Genomic DNA, 16,538 nt, shown 5'->3' with positions numbered 1-16,538 from the left:
CCTTCAAGTTTGCAAACTTTATTACGTCTAAGCCGGATTTTAGGGTGTTTGTCGAGAAGATATGGTCACAACAGGTAGAGGGTTTTACCATGTTTTCGGTAACTAAGAAGCTCCGTAACCTGAAACCGCTTATGCGTCAACTTTTATTCAATCAAGGTAATTTGCATATAAAAGTTTTGGAGCTTAGAAAGCAGCTTGATGTTGTTCAGAAACAAATCGATGAGAACCCGTTGGATGTCGGTTTGAGAGAGAAGGAAGCAGATTGTCTTGCTCAGTTCAGAACGGCCTCTTATGATGAAGAATGTTTTTTAAAGCAAAAGTCTAAGGTTGAGTGGTTGTGTGCTGGTGATTCGAACACGAAATTTTTCCACAACATGCTTAAATGCAGGAATGCTCGGAGCGCTATTCAGTCTATTCGAGATGTAGAAGGCAATCGGTTAGAAGGAGATAGTGTGCCTACCGCCCTTGTCCAGCATTATGAAAGGTTTTTGGGTCGAGAGGACCATGTTTCGACTATTAATTTTGAGGAGTTGGGAATTAATGGGGCGAAGTGGAGTTTCAACTCTTTTTTTTTACCCTAGTTTCTCTCTCTAGCTATGGCGATCTTGCACCCTCTTCCTACCTTGGATTTTTCTTCATGATTTTCGTATAACAGTCTGATCATCGGAGTATTGATTCATCAATATTTCTGATTCGAACTAGTTAGCGGAAGGATTAAGTTGAATCTAGGGTTTTCTTTTCTGTTTTATCGTCAAGCTATTCTAGGGTTTCTTGTGAGTTACGTACGGCTGGGTTTCTTGGTTTCTAGGGTTCTTGCGTGCATGGTTGTTTCTTTTGCTGTCTAAAGGGAGAGTTGTCTGCTGTCTAATGGATATCTTCTCAAAGTCTGATGATATTGCTAAGGATGATCGAGGTAAGCCACCTTTACCGGTTAAGGGTTTAGCGAGTAGAGTGGTGAACATTGATGGTAACCCTCTGCTGCCTAGGAGGGGTACGGTGCAAACTGTTCAATCTGATCCGAAGCAGATTAATATTATTGACGAATTAACTAAGGTTACTGTTCCTGTTAATCCATTGGAGAATCTAGGGTCCGAGGGTTTTCAAAGTGGCAGATTGGATTTGGGTAAATCTCCATTATCGTATGCTGAGTCAGTTGGGGTATCTACTAATAAGAAAGTTAACTTTCGAGCTCTTACGAGTCCGGCTGGGCCTGCAGGTTGTGATGTGGTTTTACCTAAAGAATCCGTTAGAACTGTTAAGGATAAACTAGCCAACACTCTATATGGTTACTTTCTAGGTGATCGTGTTGCATACCCGGTGGTTGAATTCTATGTTCGGAATAACTGGAAGAGGTTTGGCCTTCAAAAAACGATGATGAACGCTAATGGTTTTTTCTTCTTTAAATTTGCTGACGAGATTGGTATGAAGAATGTTATGAAGGAGGGTCCGTGGATTATTCGCTCACAACCTTTATTTCTTAATATATGGTCCCCGTCTTCGAAACTGGAAAAGAAAGAAGTCAAGAATGTTCAAGTTTGGGTTAAGCTTCATGAAGTTCCAATTGCAGCATATACGGAGGATGGGTTAAGCATGATTGCGACGGCTGTTGGAACTCCATTGGAACTAGATAAGTATACTACCTCTATGTGCCTTGACTCTTGGGGGAGGAGCAGTTTTGCGAGAGCTTTAGTGGAGGTCTCGGCTGAGCATGATTTCAAAGAGGAAGTTGTTATTGCTGTTCCGGAATTGGAAGGTGAAGGGTTTGTTAAGGAGAAAGTTTACGTTGAATACGAATGGTGTCCTCATAGATGTGCTTATTGTAAAATTTTTGGTCACAATGATAATACTTGTCCGAAACAGATCAGACAGGTCACAAAAGCTCCTGGCAAAGTTCAACAAACTCAACTAGTGTCTAAGAATAAAGAGGCTTCAAAGAAACCGATGATCGACAAGGATGGGTTTATGGATGTTGATTCTAAAAAAGCGGCCAAAAGAACAGGATTCCCTATGTCTAAACCGAAACAAAAATTTGAATACCGACCTATCTCCTCTAAAGCTAGCGGAAGTAGTAGCAAATCTGATCCAAGGGCTAGCTCGTCTAATCCTTTTGATGTGTTGAATGATTCCAAGTTAGTTAATGAGGCTGAACGGGTGGGAAATAGAGATGATCCTTATGGTTCGGATGACGACGAAGTTGAGGAAATTTATAATGAAACCGATGATTTTCTGGTTAGTGGGACTTTAAAACCTGATAATCCACAAGGGGCAAGCACTCCTTCTCTGAATGTTATCAATGGTTAGCATTGCTTCATGGAATATTAGGGGGTTGAACCGCCCTCTGAAACAAACGGAGGTTCGTCAGGCAGTCAAGGATTATAGTTTGAGCTTATGTGCTATCTTAGAATCGCATGTTGATGTCAGCAAACTTGGTCACATTTGTAAATCGATTTTTCGCTCATGGGATTGGACGTCTAATGGTGCTCGGTGTAAAAAAGGTACAAGGATTATTATTGGGTGGAACCCAGCTGTTTTTGATGTCATGGTATTATCTCAGACGGATCAGGTTATTCACCTACAACTTTTTTTCAAGCTGGATAAGAAAATGATCTTTTGCTCGATTGTTTATGCCGCTAATTATCATGTTACTCGAAGGGAATTATGGCATCATTTGGCTTTACATAAAGTGTTTGTCGGGAATAATCCCTGGGTTGTTTTGGGTGATTTCAATTCTGCTTTAAATCTAGAAGATAAGTCGATGGGCTCCTCGACCGTGTCTGCTAGTATGAAAGAGTTTCAAGATTGTGTAGATAAGATTGAGATGTTCGATATCAAAAGGTCAGGTTTGCATTATACTTGGAATCAAAAGCCTAAGAAAGGGATTGGGTTGCTTAAGAAGATTGATAGAGTGCTGGGGAACACGCAATTTGTAACCCAATGCCCGAGTGCAGTTGCTATCTTTCAGCCGTATCGGCTTTCAGATCATTGTCCTTGCGTCCTATCTATTCCTGATGCTGGTATCCTGAAGCCGCGGTCTTTTAAATTTGCTAACTTTTTGGTTTACAAACCAGAATTTATGGAGATTGTGAAGAGGGTTTGGGAGACGAGAATTCAAGGTGTTCATCAGTTTTGTGTTGCTAAAAGGCTTCGACTTCTAAAGACTCCTCTCAGGGCGCTTTTATTCAAGCAGGGTAATTTACATAAAAAAGTGGAAAGCCTTCGTGATAAGCTAGATAATCTGCAGAATCTAATTGACAAGGAGCCGAATGATGAAAGTTTACGGACTCAAGAGGCTACTAGTACTAGTGAACTTCAAGAAGCTATGTTGGATGAGGAACGCTTTCTGAAACAAAAATCTAAAGTCGATTGGTTGAGGGCTGGGGATAATAATACGGCTTTCTTTCACTCTTCGGTTAAATGTAAGAATCACCATAGCCGTATTGATGTTATTAGAGATTCGGGAGGTGTCGTTTTTGAAGGTGATAAAGTTCAACATGCCTTTGTGGATCATTATGAGAAATTTTTGGGCTGCAATGGAGATACGTCGACCAGTCCGGCTCCGGACCTTTTCACGCAAATATTGGATCCTCAGATTGCTACTCATATGATCAGACAAGTGACTGAAGATGAAGTCAAAAAGGCTATGTTCTCTATTGGTATTAATAAAGCGCCAGGTCCGGATGGTTTCACAGCGGAGTTTTTCAAGAGTGCTTGGCCTATTGTCGGGAATGATGTTTCTAAGGCTATTATTGATTTTTTTGACACCGGTCATTTGCTCAAAGAGTTGAATCATACCCTTATTGTGCTTGTGCCTAAGGTTCCTTCACCATCCGTTGTTACGGATTATAGGCCGATTGCTTGTTGTAATGTCATTTACAAGTGCATAAGCAAGATCATTGCGGATAGACTGAAGGGGGTTCTAGCTAATATTGTTAGTATAAACCAGTCCGCTTTTGTTCCTGGCAGGAAGATTTCTGATAACATCTTGTTAACCCAAGAGCTGATGCACAATTACCATAGGAATGTCGGCCCTCCAAGATGTGCTTTTAAAATTGATATCCAAAAGGCCTATGATACGGTTGACTGGAAATTTCTCAAAAATATCCTCCTTGGTTTTGGGTTCAATGATTTGATGGTGAACTGGATCATGGTATGTGTCTCTACTACATCGTATTCTGTGTGTATCAATGGCAATGTGCATGGGTATTTCAAAGGTAATCGTGGGCTTCGTCAGGGTGATCCTCTCTCCCCGTATTTGTTTACTCTTGTTATGGAAGTTTTAACGGCCATTTTGCATCATTCGTTAAGGATTGACTCATCCTTCAAGTTCCATAATAAATGTGAAAAGCACCAAATTATCAACCTCTGTTTTGCAGACGATCTGTTTCTCTTTGCTAGAGGGGAGATTGCTTCGGCTAGGTACCTTATGAACTCTATTTCTACATTTGCGAAGATGTCGGGTCTCCTCCCTAATAATCAGAAAAGCACTGTCTTCTTTTGTAATGTTCCAAGTTATATTAAAAGTGCTATTCTGAGTATCATGCCATTTAAGGAGGGTTCTTTGCCTGTGCGGTATCTTGGTGTCCCGCTTATCTCGTCGGGTTTGTTATATAGAGACTGTAACGTCCTGTTGGAGAAATTAGACAAAAGAATCATGCATTGGAGAAATAAGCTTCTCTCTTTCGCAGGTAGAGTGCAGCTAATTGTTTCTGTGTTATCGTCTATGCATATTTTCTGGTCTTCTGTGTTTATGCTTCCGAATAGAGTTGTTCTCGAGTTGGAGGCAAAGATGAGAAATTTTTTGTGGTCGCAAGATATGGTATTCCAGAAAGGCAAAGCTAAAGTTGCTTGGAAAGCAGTTTGCCTTCCTAAATATGAAGGGGGGTTGGGTATTCGGCGTATCGGTGATGTAAACAAAGCCCTTATGGCTAATCACATTTGCAGTATTCTTACGAGGAGGAAGTCTTTGTGGGTGGATTGGGTTCATGTTTACAGGTTAAAAGGTAAGAGCTTTTGGATTGCCAAAATGCCCTCTTCGTGTAGCTACTCGTGGCGTAAGATTCTTAATCTTCGTCCGGTTTTGAGGGATTTCTTTTGGATTGATATTGGCAATGGGGCCTTGGCTTCGGCTTGGTACGACCGTTGGAGTGACATTGGGCCGCTTGGGGAATTTATCTCGCCAAGAGTTATTTCAAATGCTGGGTTCCGGTTAGAGGATTCGGTTTCTGACATTCAGGCCAACGGTCAGTGGAAGTGGCCGGTTGCTTGGAGGGATCTCTTTCCTGTTCTGATTCAGCTAGATCATGTCAATATCCGGCCGAATAATCCTGATAGAGTTATGTGGCGTGATGGTAATAACACAAGTGTTTTCTCGTCTTCGGAGGCTTGGAATTCGGTTCGTTTCAAAGGTACAGAAATAGATTGGTGCACTATTGTCTGGTTTAACCAATGTATCCCGAGGCATGCTTTTTTGATGTGGCTGATTATGAGAGGTAAACTTCTCACGCAGGATAAGATTCTTAAGTGGGATATCTCTCGTAGAAAGACGATGAATATGATGTGTTGTCTGCTTTGCTATGCTAATCATGACTCTCATAGCCATTTGTTCTTCGAATGTGAATTTTCCACGAAAGTTTGGTATATCGTGAGGCAAAAAGTGGGCATGAGTACGGTTCAACCTAAATGGGAGGATATCATCAATTGGCTTCGTGATCGGTCCAAATCAAAGTTAGCATCTGATTATGTTGCGAAGCTGCTGGTGGCGGCATGTGCTTATGTTATTTGGCAGGAGCGTAATTTCAGGATATTCAAGAATCGGATGCGTCCTCCAGAGACTGTTAGTGAAAATATCATTAGTTTGGTTAGATACAAGCTAATGGGTGCGAGATTGAAGACAACGGAAAATGTGCGAAGACTTTGGAGGGAGTGGGAGATTCATGGCAACGACATTGTAGATGATGGTGGCTGAGTAATTTGTGTTTTTTTCATTGGTTTGGTCTAGATTGTAGTCTAGTGGTTCGGTTTCAGTTTGATTTGTTTTTCTTGGTTGATTTCTTTGTTTCTACTTTCATGGGGCATGTCCCATGATTGAACTAGTGTAGACTCCCTACACTACTTGGTTTTTTATTGGGTGTGAATATATAGAATCACCGGGGTAACCCTTTACCCAAAAAAAAAAATACTAATGAGGCGAGTGCTATGGTCCGACATGTTTCTCGGGAAGAAGTAAAAAGTGCTATGTTTAGTATTGCGGAGAACAAAGCCCCGGGGCCTGATGGGTATACGTCGGCGTTTTTCAAAAGTGCTTGGGATATTGTGGGCAATGAGGTTACTAATGCGGTATTAGATTTTTTCGACAATGGTAAGCTCCTCAAACAACTTAACCATACGATTCTGGCTCTTGTTCCTAAAGTTGAAACTCCGGATTCAGTGCTAGATTATCGGCCTATTTCGTGTTGCAATGTCTTGTATAAGTGTATTAGCAAGATCATCACAGATAGACTTAAAGGTAGTTTGGATAAGCTGGTTAGCATAAACCAATCGGCATTCGTCCCGGGAAGGAAGATATCTGATAACATCTTACTGACTCAAGAGTTAATGCATAACTATCATTTGAACCGGGGGCCAGCTAGATGTGCATTCAAGATTGATATTCAAAAGGCCTACGACACAGTTAATTGGGCATTTTTGGAGAGCGTTCTGCATGGTTTCGGGTTCCATGCTAAAATGGTTGGGTGGATTATGGCATGTGTTACTTCAGTCACATATTCTGTAAGTCTCCAAGGTAACCTTCATGGGTACTTTAGGGGTAAAAGGGGGCTAAGACAGGGTGACCCTATGTCTCCTTATCTGTTCACGATGGTTATGGAAATTCTTTCTTTGCTCCTTCAGCGTGGGGCATGCACGGGGACGGGGTTTAAATTTCATGCCCAGTGTGTGAAACAGAAGATTATTAATGTGGCGTTTGCGGATGACCTTTTTATTTTTGTGCATGGGGATGTCATTTCGGTCAAGAGGGTTAGGGATGCCCTTGACACGTTCACTAATGCCTCGGGGCTTAAGCCGAGTCCAGCTAAGAGCACGGTTTATTTTTGCAACGTTCCTCAACATGTCAAGCAGGAAATCCTTCAGGTTATGCCGTATAACCAAGGAACGTTGCCCGTTAGGTATTTGGGGGTGCCGCTAATATCTACTAAATTGATGTATAAGGATTGCAAGCCGTTAGTTAATCGGGTGGAGAAAAAGATAGGAAGTTGGGTGAATAGATCGCTATCTTTTGCTGGGAGGCTTCAACTAATTACTTCGGTCCTGTCTTCGATGCATATTTACTGGGCCTCGGTATTCATTATCCCTTCTAGAGTCACAAATGAGCTGGAGAAGTTAATGCGTCGTTTCTTGTGGAATGCTACTAATCAAGGGAGGGCAAAAGCTAAAGTTGCCTGGGCCGAGGTATGTTTACCGAAGGATGAGGGCGGTTTGGGGATCCGGAGCATTTCTGATGTTAACAAAGCTCTAATGGCTAACCATGTCTGGGGTATCCTCACTAAACGTAAGTCTCTTTGGGTCCAATGGATATATTCTCATAAACTTAATGGCAAAAGCTTATGGGATGTTCAGCCAAGGGGTAGTATTAGTTGGGGTTGGAGGAAAATTTTGGCAATTCGAGCTACTATTCGGCCATTTATTTGGCAAATTATCCGAAGTGGTGCACAGACCAATGCTTGGAGTGATAAGTGGAACCAGATTTGTCCGCTGAATTCGTTTGTTTCCCCTCGTAATATAGCTAACGCGGGTTTTCAGCTTAACTCCTCTATTGCGGATATTATCGATGAAAATGGCCAATGGAAGTGGCCGAGCGCTTGGTATGATATTTATCCAGTGTTAATTGGGTTGACTGTTCCTCAATTGATTCAGGGTCTAGACGATAGCACGACTTGGAAAGATTTGGATGGTACCAACAGGCCATTTAGATCTCTTGAGGTGTGGCAAAACATTCGTTCTCGGAAACAACCGGTAATGTGGGTTAACGCGGTTTGGTTTAGCCAATGTATTCCAAGGCATTCTTTTCACCTATGGTTGGTCATCAAGAATAAACTCAAGACTCAGGATAGGTTAGCAGTTTGGGAGGCGGGGAGTGAAACCAATCTGAGGCTTATGTGTTGTCCGCTATGCATGACAGACAGGGATTCCAGAGACCATCTATTTTTTAGGTGCTCCTTTGCTCAGCAAGTATGGTTTACGGTCAGGTCTATGGTGAACATGGAAGACATTGATGGGTCGTGGCAATCTATCATGGGTTGGTTGGATCAAAATGCGAGTTCGAAAAAGACGGAATGTATAATAGGGAAGCTAGTCATTGCGGCTTCTACTAATTTTATATGGCAGGAGCGGAACAATCGGTTGTTTTCCAACAACAAGGTAAATGCGGAGGTCGTTTCGGAGAAGATCAAGGGAATTGTTAGGCTACGGCTGATGGGGCTCAAGCTCAAAAGTGGTGCGAGTAATCAGAGATGGCTGAAGAAGTGGAACATAGTTCCTAGTGACGCTGAGATCGATCCAGGCTAGATATAGCAGGCGGTTTTTTATTGTTTTGATGTGTTAGGGCTGTGTTGTCTGGTTGATTTTCTGTTTGGCTTTGTTAGTGGTTGTAGTTTGTTTTGTTTCCTAGGTCTTGGTATGTCAAGCCTAGTTGGTATGCTCACTCTGACATACCCTTGTACTTATTTGGTTGATTTATAAAATTCACCTGGGGTAACCCTTTACCCAAAAAAGCCTTTGGATCTCAACTAGATCTAAGCACGGCATTCCATCCACAGACAAACGGCCAGAGCGAACGGACTATACAAACATTGGAAGATACGCTTCGCGCATGTGTCATGGATCTAGGCGGCAGCTGGGATACTCATCTACCGTTAGTTGAGTTTTCCTTCAATAACAGTTATCATACAAGCATAAAGGTCGCGCCATTCGAAGCTCTGTATGGCCGCAAGTGCCGATCGCCCTTATGTTGGGCAGACGCTGGTGACAAACATATGGTTGGTCTTGAGCTTGTACAAGAGACAACCGACAAGATTACGCAAATCCGAGAACGCATTAAGGCGGCTCGAGATTGATAAAAGAGCTACGCTGATCAAAGACGTAAACCATTAGAATTCGAGGTGGGAGACAAAGTGTTGTTAAAGGTCTCACCTTGGAAAGGCGTAGTAAGATTTGGAAAGCGTGGGAAGCTGAATCCGCGATACATCGGACCATTCAGAATCTTGGAAAGAATTGGTATCGTGGCGTACAAGTTGGAGTTACCGGAAGAACTTAATGGAGTACATGATACGTTTCATGTGTCCAACCTCAAGAAGAGTCCAACACAAGAAAACGTGATCATCCCTGCGGATGAAGTGCATATTGATGACGCCCTCCGATTTACAGAACAACCCATTGAGGTTACTGACTGGAAAGTCAACAAGACCAGGAGGAGCAGTGTGAAACTTGTCAAAGTACGTTGGAACTCTAAGCATGGGCCCGAATACACATGGGAACGCGAAGACCAGTTCAAGGAAAAGTATCCCCACCTATTCAAAAAGACTCTTGCGAGAGTTAGTTCAGTCTGAATTTCGGGACGAAATTCTTTTAACGGGGGAGACTGTGACAAATGGCACAAAACCGGTAACTTCCGTACACTTTAATTACTATTTAATGATTACAATTATGTGCTTAAATGTCAACATTGACTGATTAGATGCTAAACAAGTGAATTCATGCACGTTGTATACTATAAAATATTGCTTTATGCATAAACGAGAGCGTTGCGTCAGAAACAGTAGTAAACTCACCGGTAAGACACACTGTGTCAGCAGAACTGCAGAAAGCAGTCAGACGTTGGAATTAGGGCCTAGGTGTAGGTCCAACGACAAGAATACATAAAAACCCGAGAGTACATGCAAGGGTTTAATAGTTATACTCTCCGGAAGCAAAAATAAGCACTAAAAAGCACCCGAAACGCACTTTAAGTGCAGAATTTTGTATAATTCAGCAATAATTCAGCTTTTAGCACACGAATATTATGCAGAAAATATAATTTTTCAGTCAGAATATTTCCCTAAGTGTCGGGAATCATAAGTGTTACAAAAGGATACATTAAAGTCACTAAAAAGTGTAATTTAGCACTTTAACGGATTAATATCCAACCGAACAACCGGACTTTACCCAGAACACTAAAATATTGACATTGACATTATTTTTCTTTTTTTCTGAGCTAATTAGGGTCCCCGAATACCCTAACACCCGTTATAAATTATAACTCTATAGTAACTAATTAATCACTTAATTTAACAAACTAGAGCACTAAACTATCTAGTTAAGAATTCCAACTAAATGCCCACCACCCCATCCGATCGTTTTTTTTTTCTAGGGAACACACACACCCATTTTGATTATTTTATTCTATGTTGCCTAGAATCAAGGGTACATATTACACTTTGGTTAATGGCTAATATGATTTATAAATAAAACCATAAAGTCATGTTTCATTCACTAAACTCACCAACAAAAAAATTGCATTTCTTTTCCCTCCTTTGCTACCTACGGCCGAGAACCACAAACCACCTCCACCCACTTTCAAACATTGATAAGGTAATTCCATCTACATACAAGTGTGTTAGAGTTCCTACAAACAAGCTCGGTGCCTACGGAATCACAAGGACCTCTCTACGACGCTATTAACCACCCATTTTTCGTCTAGTTTCTTCCCTAGCCTCGAGCTAGTAGTAAGTGTCTTTAAACATTCTTTTGTTCATGTTTAAAGTGGTTAATAAGAGATTTAACGGGTAAAAATCATAAACACTAGAGGCCAAAGTTTAAAGTCTTGTAAAGAAAATGAACTTGGTGGTTAAAGACTAACTAATAGTGTAAAATTTATGGAACTTGTTTTGTTATGATTATTTTATGTTGTTTGACGCTAGTAGTAGATGTAACATTTGTGCTTTTAATTATTGTGAACAGTTCAGTTATCAATAAAACAATGTTATTTTATCCCAACGTTTGTTTGGTTGTGTTTTACATTTTTCATGTTTTGACTTTTGTTCAATTTCAAACTCTACATCACTTTCTGGAGAATTATACGCAAACTGGTGCGTAAACGTACTCAGTTTAATGCGACAAATACTCCGGAACATCCACATATACTCAACATACCTTAAATAACCTTTACATAATTTAGAAATAAGTTTTGAAGGCCTTGGTATGGCAAAAACAAGTTAATTCGCTTACAGGGACTAAACTTGACAAACTGCAAAAGTATGCCAATTTGAACCGTAACGAACATTCCGGAACATGTCCATAGGTTAAACATACCATAAATATCCTTTACATAGCTTAGAAATAGGCTTTGAGGGGTTTGGTATGCTAAGATAAACTTTTGGATCATTCAGGGACTAAAAGTGTCAAAAAGTGCACAAGTTTGCACTTTCGCGCATAACTTACGTTCTGAATATATCCGGACATCCAAAAATTTATGTAAGCATCCTAATATTATGCCTTAGTGTTTGGCATGAGAAAAATCCATTCGTCGCGTCATTTGGATTGTCTTTCGCGCTTATGCGCATTCCGTCGTAATTAAGCGAACATCGCGATCGTACGGCCAAAGGAACTAACATCCGACATATCTTCGAGCATGTTTCATGTCCACAATGTTTAGGCATCATTTTAGGGCCTTAAAGTTGGCTTTACGGGCATTAGAAGTGTCGGAAATGGCTTAAATACGCAACAGGGACCAAAACTGCCATTTCTGAACGTATGTGCAGATCAGACAGGCCCAGGCGGCCCGCCTGAGTTTTGTCTGATCCTGATGCGGGCTGCATGGCCCCTTCAGTAACAAAAATTTTGTTTTCTAGCTAAGATTGGCCTTTCAAACATCCCAAAGGGCAATGCCCTTTCACCATTTCAGGAGTTAAGGGTCATTTTGAGCCACCACAACTTTGTGACAAGTGTACGCTTAAGATCGTGGCACGATATTCAAGAAATGATCCTAACGGCTTTACTTTTCCTATAAATACCCCCCCCCCTTTTGAGTAAAACCCACAAAAATCTGATCAAGAGCTCTAAGTTGGAACCTTTGTTTCATACCTGAGCCATTTTGATCTAGATTAGCATTCGGGGACCCTCCGTAAGTATTCTTTCGTTCTTTTATTCGCTTTTCGAGTCCGAAAGTCAAAGTTTTGTTTGACTTTCTGTGTGACCAGCCTATGGTCAACACGAAGTTCATGGAACTTCATAACGTGAGCGTGATCACGATGGTTATAGTCCGTGGCGACTATACCTACTGATTACCACGTTATCTAGGCTCAGTGACGAGTCGTAGTTTCGTCCAAAATGCGCATTCTTGCGTATTTTGTAACCAAACTACTCGTGAGCATCAAAGCCGTTTGTTTTGATGCCAAACCTGTTTTCTAAACTTAGTTAAGCATGTTCTAACATGCTTAGCTCGTCACTTTTAGTTTAGTGCATGTATAGGGTCGTAAGGTAAGCGATCTAAACCATCGCTTATACTTTCGAACCCGACCCATTTGGTCGATAATTAGGATCCGACCAAACACATTAGGTGACCATAGCTGTAACCTTCCGAGGTTATACCTTGTGGTCACGATGTTAGGCGTTCCAAACGCGTTCTACGCGAACGACGCATTAAGGTAGCATAAGCTACCTAAACGGGTCGTAATGGGTCGCAAGCACTTAGGTTAGGTTTCATTTTAGTATGTAGGCTTTGTTAAACCATATTACACGAGTCTCCATACTCGTATGGTTTACGAACCCGCATACTATCCGATCCTTCCGATTTTGGTCCGGTATATTAATATGGCTACCTATTAGGTGCCGTTTGATATCCCGTGATCTCTAGCATTGTGTGATTATTACACAAGGAATTCAAAGCAATCTCAGGTGAGTACATTGAACCCCATCTTTTACATGTTTTCGAGGAGTCAATGTGAGTACATTGAACCCCCTCTTTTACTGTTTTCCAAACTGTTTTGGGGTGAAACACATGTGCCTACTTGTTACTTTCATGCTTTCCATGTTTCACATCATAAACCTGCTATGTTCGTTAGTACATTATAGTACATGCTTTACATTACATTTCATGCTATGTATGCCCATTGTGTGCGTACTTAGTACATTGCTTTACATTACATTTTATGGTATGTATGCCCATTGTGTGCGTACTTAGTACATTGCTTTACATTACATTTCATGCTATGTATGCCCATTGTGTGAGTACTTAGTACATTGCTTTACATTACATTTCATGCTATGTATGCCCATTGTGTGCGTACTTAGTACATTGCTTTACACTACATTTCATGCTATGTATGCCCATTGTGTGCGTACTTTACATTACATTTCATGCTATTTATGCCCATTGTGTGCATACTTAGTACAATTGTTTACATCACATGCCTTCATTTTGGTATGACATTTGGTTTGTTTAAACATGGAACAATACATTCATTAACATTAGCTACGCCATTCGTTAGTAGGTAGTGGTACCATAGGAATTGACAACTCCCGTTCCTGAAATCCTGGGTTTGTTTGGATTGGAAGGAATGACCGAATTCGATATACGTAACTTAGATAAACCTTTAATTTGATTAAGGGTTTATCGCCATAGTCTCAAGGCTTGGATGTATGCATATTTCACAATACCGCATAAATGTTTATATCAGTAGAGCATGCATTGTTCCACAAAACATAACGTTGATTTAAACCATGTTTTACTTCAATACCTTGTTTTGTGCACTTCACATATGGTTTAGTTGATACATCTCACTTACCATACAAGATATATTTTGGGTACACATTACATGATCTACATTAAACATAAACATTTTGACATTGATATACATACTTGGTGGTTTACATTGAACATAGACATTTCGATATGGTTTACACAATAACACTTGACAATTGATTTATACATGAACAATTTACATGGTGGATGGTTTGGGTAAATGGTTAGACTAACGTGGCGTATGTAATATGATACAAACATGGTGGATACGCCGCTGGTACTTCCTATATATAAATGCTTGTATAATATTACATATCGTAGCGTTATCTAAGTCATTTCAGTTTAGACACATTACATTTTACACAAATAACATACTCTTCACAAGACATTATTTTTACAAACAACTTATCTTATTCAACTCCTTTTACTTGGTTACTCGTTTAACCTTACACTTATCTATACATATCATCTGATATTATCGTTTTTCAAATGGTTTACAAAGCAAGACAAATTACAAGGTTCATGACTGACTGTTATTAAACATTTTTTTTGGGTAAAGGGTTACCCCGGTGAATTTTATATATCATCAAAAAACAAAACAGGGTGTGACAAGAATTGGCACACACTACTAGACTTGGCATACCAAGACTAGGCAGTCCAAAAACAAACACAACCAACTACAGAAACAACCCAGAACAACAAAACCAAAAACGGCCACAACTAAACTAGACAACTCAAGACTCTAGTTAATTCATTTAGCCTGGATCATTTAGCTGATTCTCTGTAGAGATCTTCCATTTCTCGAAAACTCTCCTGTTCCCCGGATTGCTGTCCTTTTTGAACCCCATCACTTTTAACCGGACCGTATGAAGTATCACCTGCGCCACCTGTTCGGGAGTTCGGCAATTTTGAGAAAATAATCGGTTGTTTCTCTCTTGCCAAATAAAATACGAAGATGCTGCTATAAGAATCTTGCAAATAACATGAACCAACGTCTTCGAATCAGCATATTGAGCCATCCATACCATAATAGAGCTCCATTGATCAGACACACTATCCAAATCCACCATTGTCTTTACATTGTTCCAAATTTTAGACGCATAGGAACATTGAAAGAAAAGATGATCACGCGAGTCCCGGCCGTACCTGCAAAGAGGACAACACATTAACCTTAAGTTAGTTTCGCTTCCTGCTTCCCATGCCGCCAATCTGTCTTGCGTCTTTAGCTTATCTTTGCACACAAGCCACATATGAAACGAATGTCTCGGGATACATTGAGCGAACCACACCATGTTTGCCCACGAAACGATTCCATCCCTGTTGCGTATAGAATCCCACACCACCCCAGATCCGAAGCTACACTTGTTTCCTTCCCGATCCTTCCAACTGATTCTATCCTCCATATTTTGATCTAGAGTCGGAACCGGTAAGTTAATTAAAACCGGGTACAAGTCATTCCAAGCTTGAGGCCATTTCCATTGAGAGTGATCATCAATCAGATCCGCAACAGAAGACTGTAGGTTAAAACCTGCATTGGCAATGTGTCTCGGCGTAATAAAGGATCTAAGCGGGCTGTATTCACTCCAATTATCACTCCATGCATTTGTTTGAGTCCCACTTCGAATAGTAAACCAAACATGCGGTCGAACCAACTCACGAATGGAGAGGATTTTCCTCCACCCCCAGCTCATGTTTCCTCGACTCGGAATATCCCAAAAAGACTTGCCTTTCAGCTTATAAGAGTGAATCCAACTTACCCATAAAGATTTCCGTTTAGTGATAATACTCCATATATGATTGGTAATTAAAGCTTTATTGACATCGGCAATACTACGAATGCCTAAACCACCTTCCTTTTTGGGTAAACAAACATCCTTCCAAGCCACTTTCGCTCGAACTCTACTATCAGTTCCCGCATTCCATAAAAATCTTCGGATTCTTTTCTCTAGATCATGAATGATACGAACAGGAATAATAAAAACGGAGGCCCAGTATATGTGCATTGAGGAGAGGACCGAATTTATAAGTTGGAGCCGACCCGCAAATGACAGAGATTTATTCATCCAGCTCGTGATTTTATGTTCCAACCGATCAACAAGGATCTTGCAATCCTTAAAATTCAGCCTAGTGGTAATAAGCGGAACCCCAAGATACCGAACAGGAAGATTACCTTGTTGAAAGGGCATAACACTCAGAATCTGCTGACGAACCGATGGAGGAACGTTGCACATGAAAACCGTGCTCTTTGAAGGGCTCGGAACTAAGCCGGATATACTAGTGAACAACTCAAGAGCATTTTTAACCTTGTTAACCGAGCTGATGTCACCATTTACAAAGATAAACAAATCGTCCGCAAATGAGACGTTAATGATTTTCTGCTTAGCACAGTGAGCATGAAATTTAAACGAAGATTCCGCCGCCTTTTGAAGTAATAAAGAGAGCACCTCCATGATAAGCGTGAATAAGTAAGGCGACATGGGATCCCCTTGACGAAGGCCACGTTTCCCCGGGAAGTAACCGTGGATATCACCATTAATACTGACCGAATACGAAGCCGTGGTTACACATGTCATGATCCACTTAACCATCTTATTATGAAAACCAAACCGCTGAAGAACTATCTCCAAAAAACTCCAATTTACCGTGTCATAAGCTTTCTGAATATCAATCTTAAAAGCACATCTCGGAGGACCTCTATTTAAATGGTAGTTGTGCATGAGCTCTTGAGTGAGAAGGATATTATCAGATATTTTCCTACCCGGCA

Source organism: Helianthus annuus, chromosome 17 (assembly GCF_002127325.2).
Source record: "Helianthus annuus cultivar XRQ/B chromosome 17, HanXRQr2.0-SUNRISE, whole genome shotgun sequence".
NCBI lineage: Eukaryota > Viridiplantae > Streptophyta > Magnoliopsida > Asterales > Asteraceae > Helianthus > Helianthus annuus.
The sequence above is the reverse complement of the archived record's forward strand: the minus strand, read 5'-3'. Positions refer to the sequence as shown.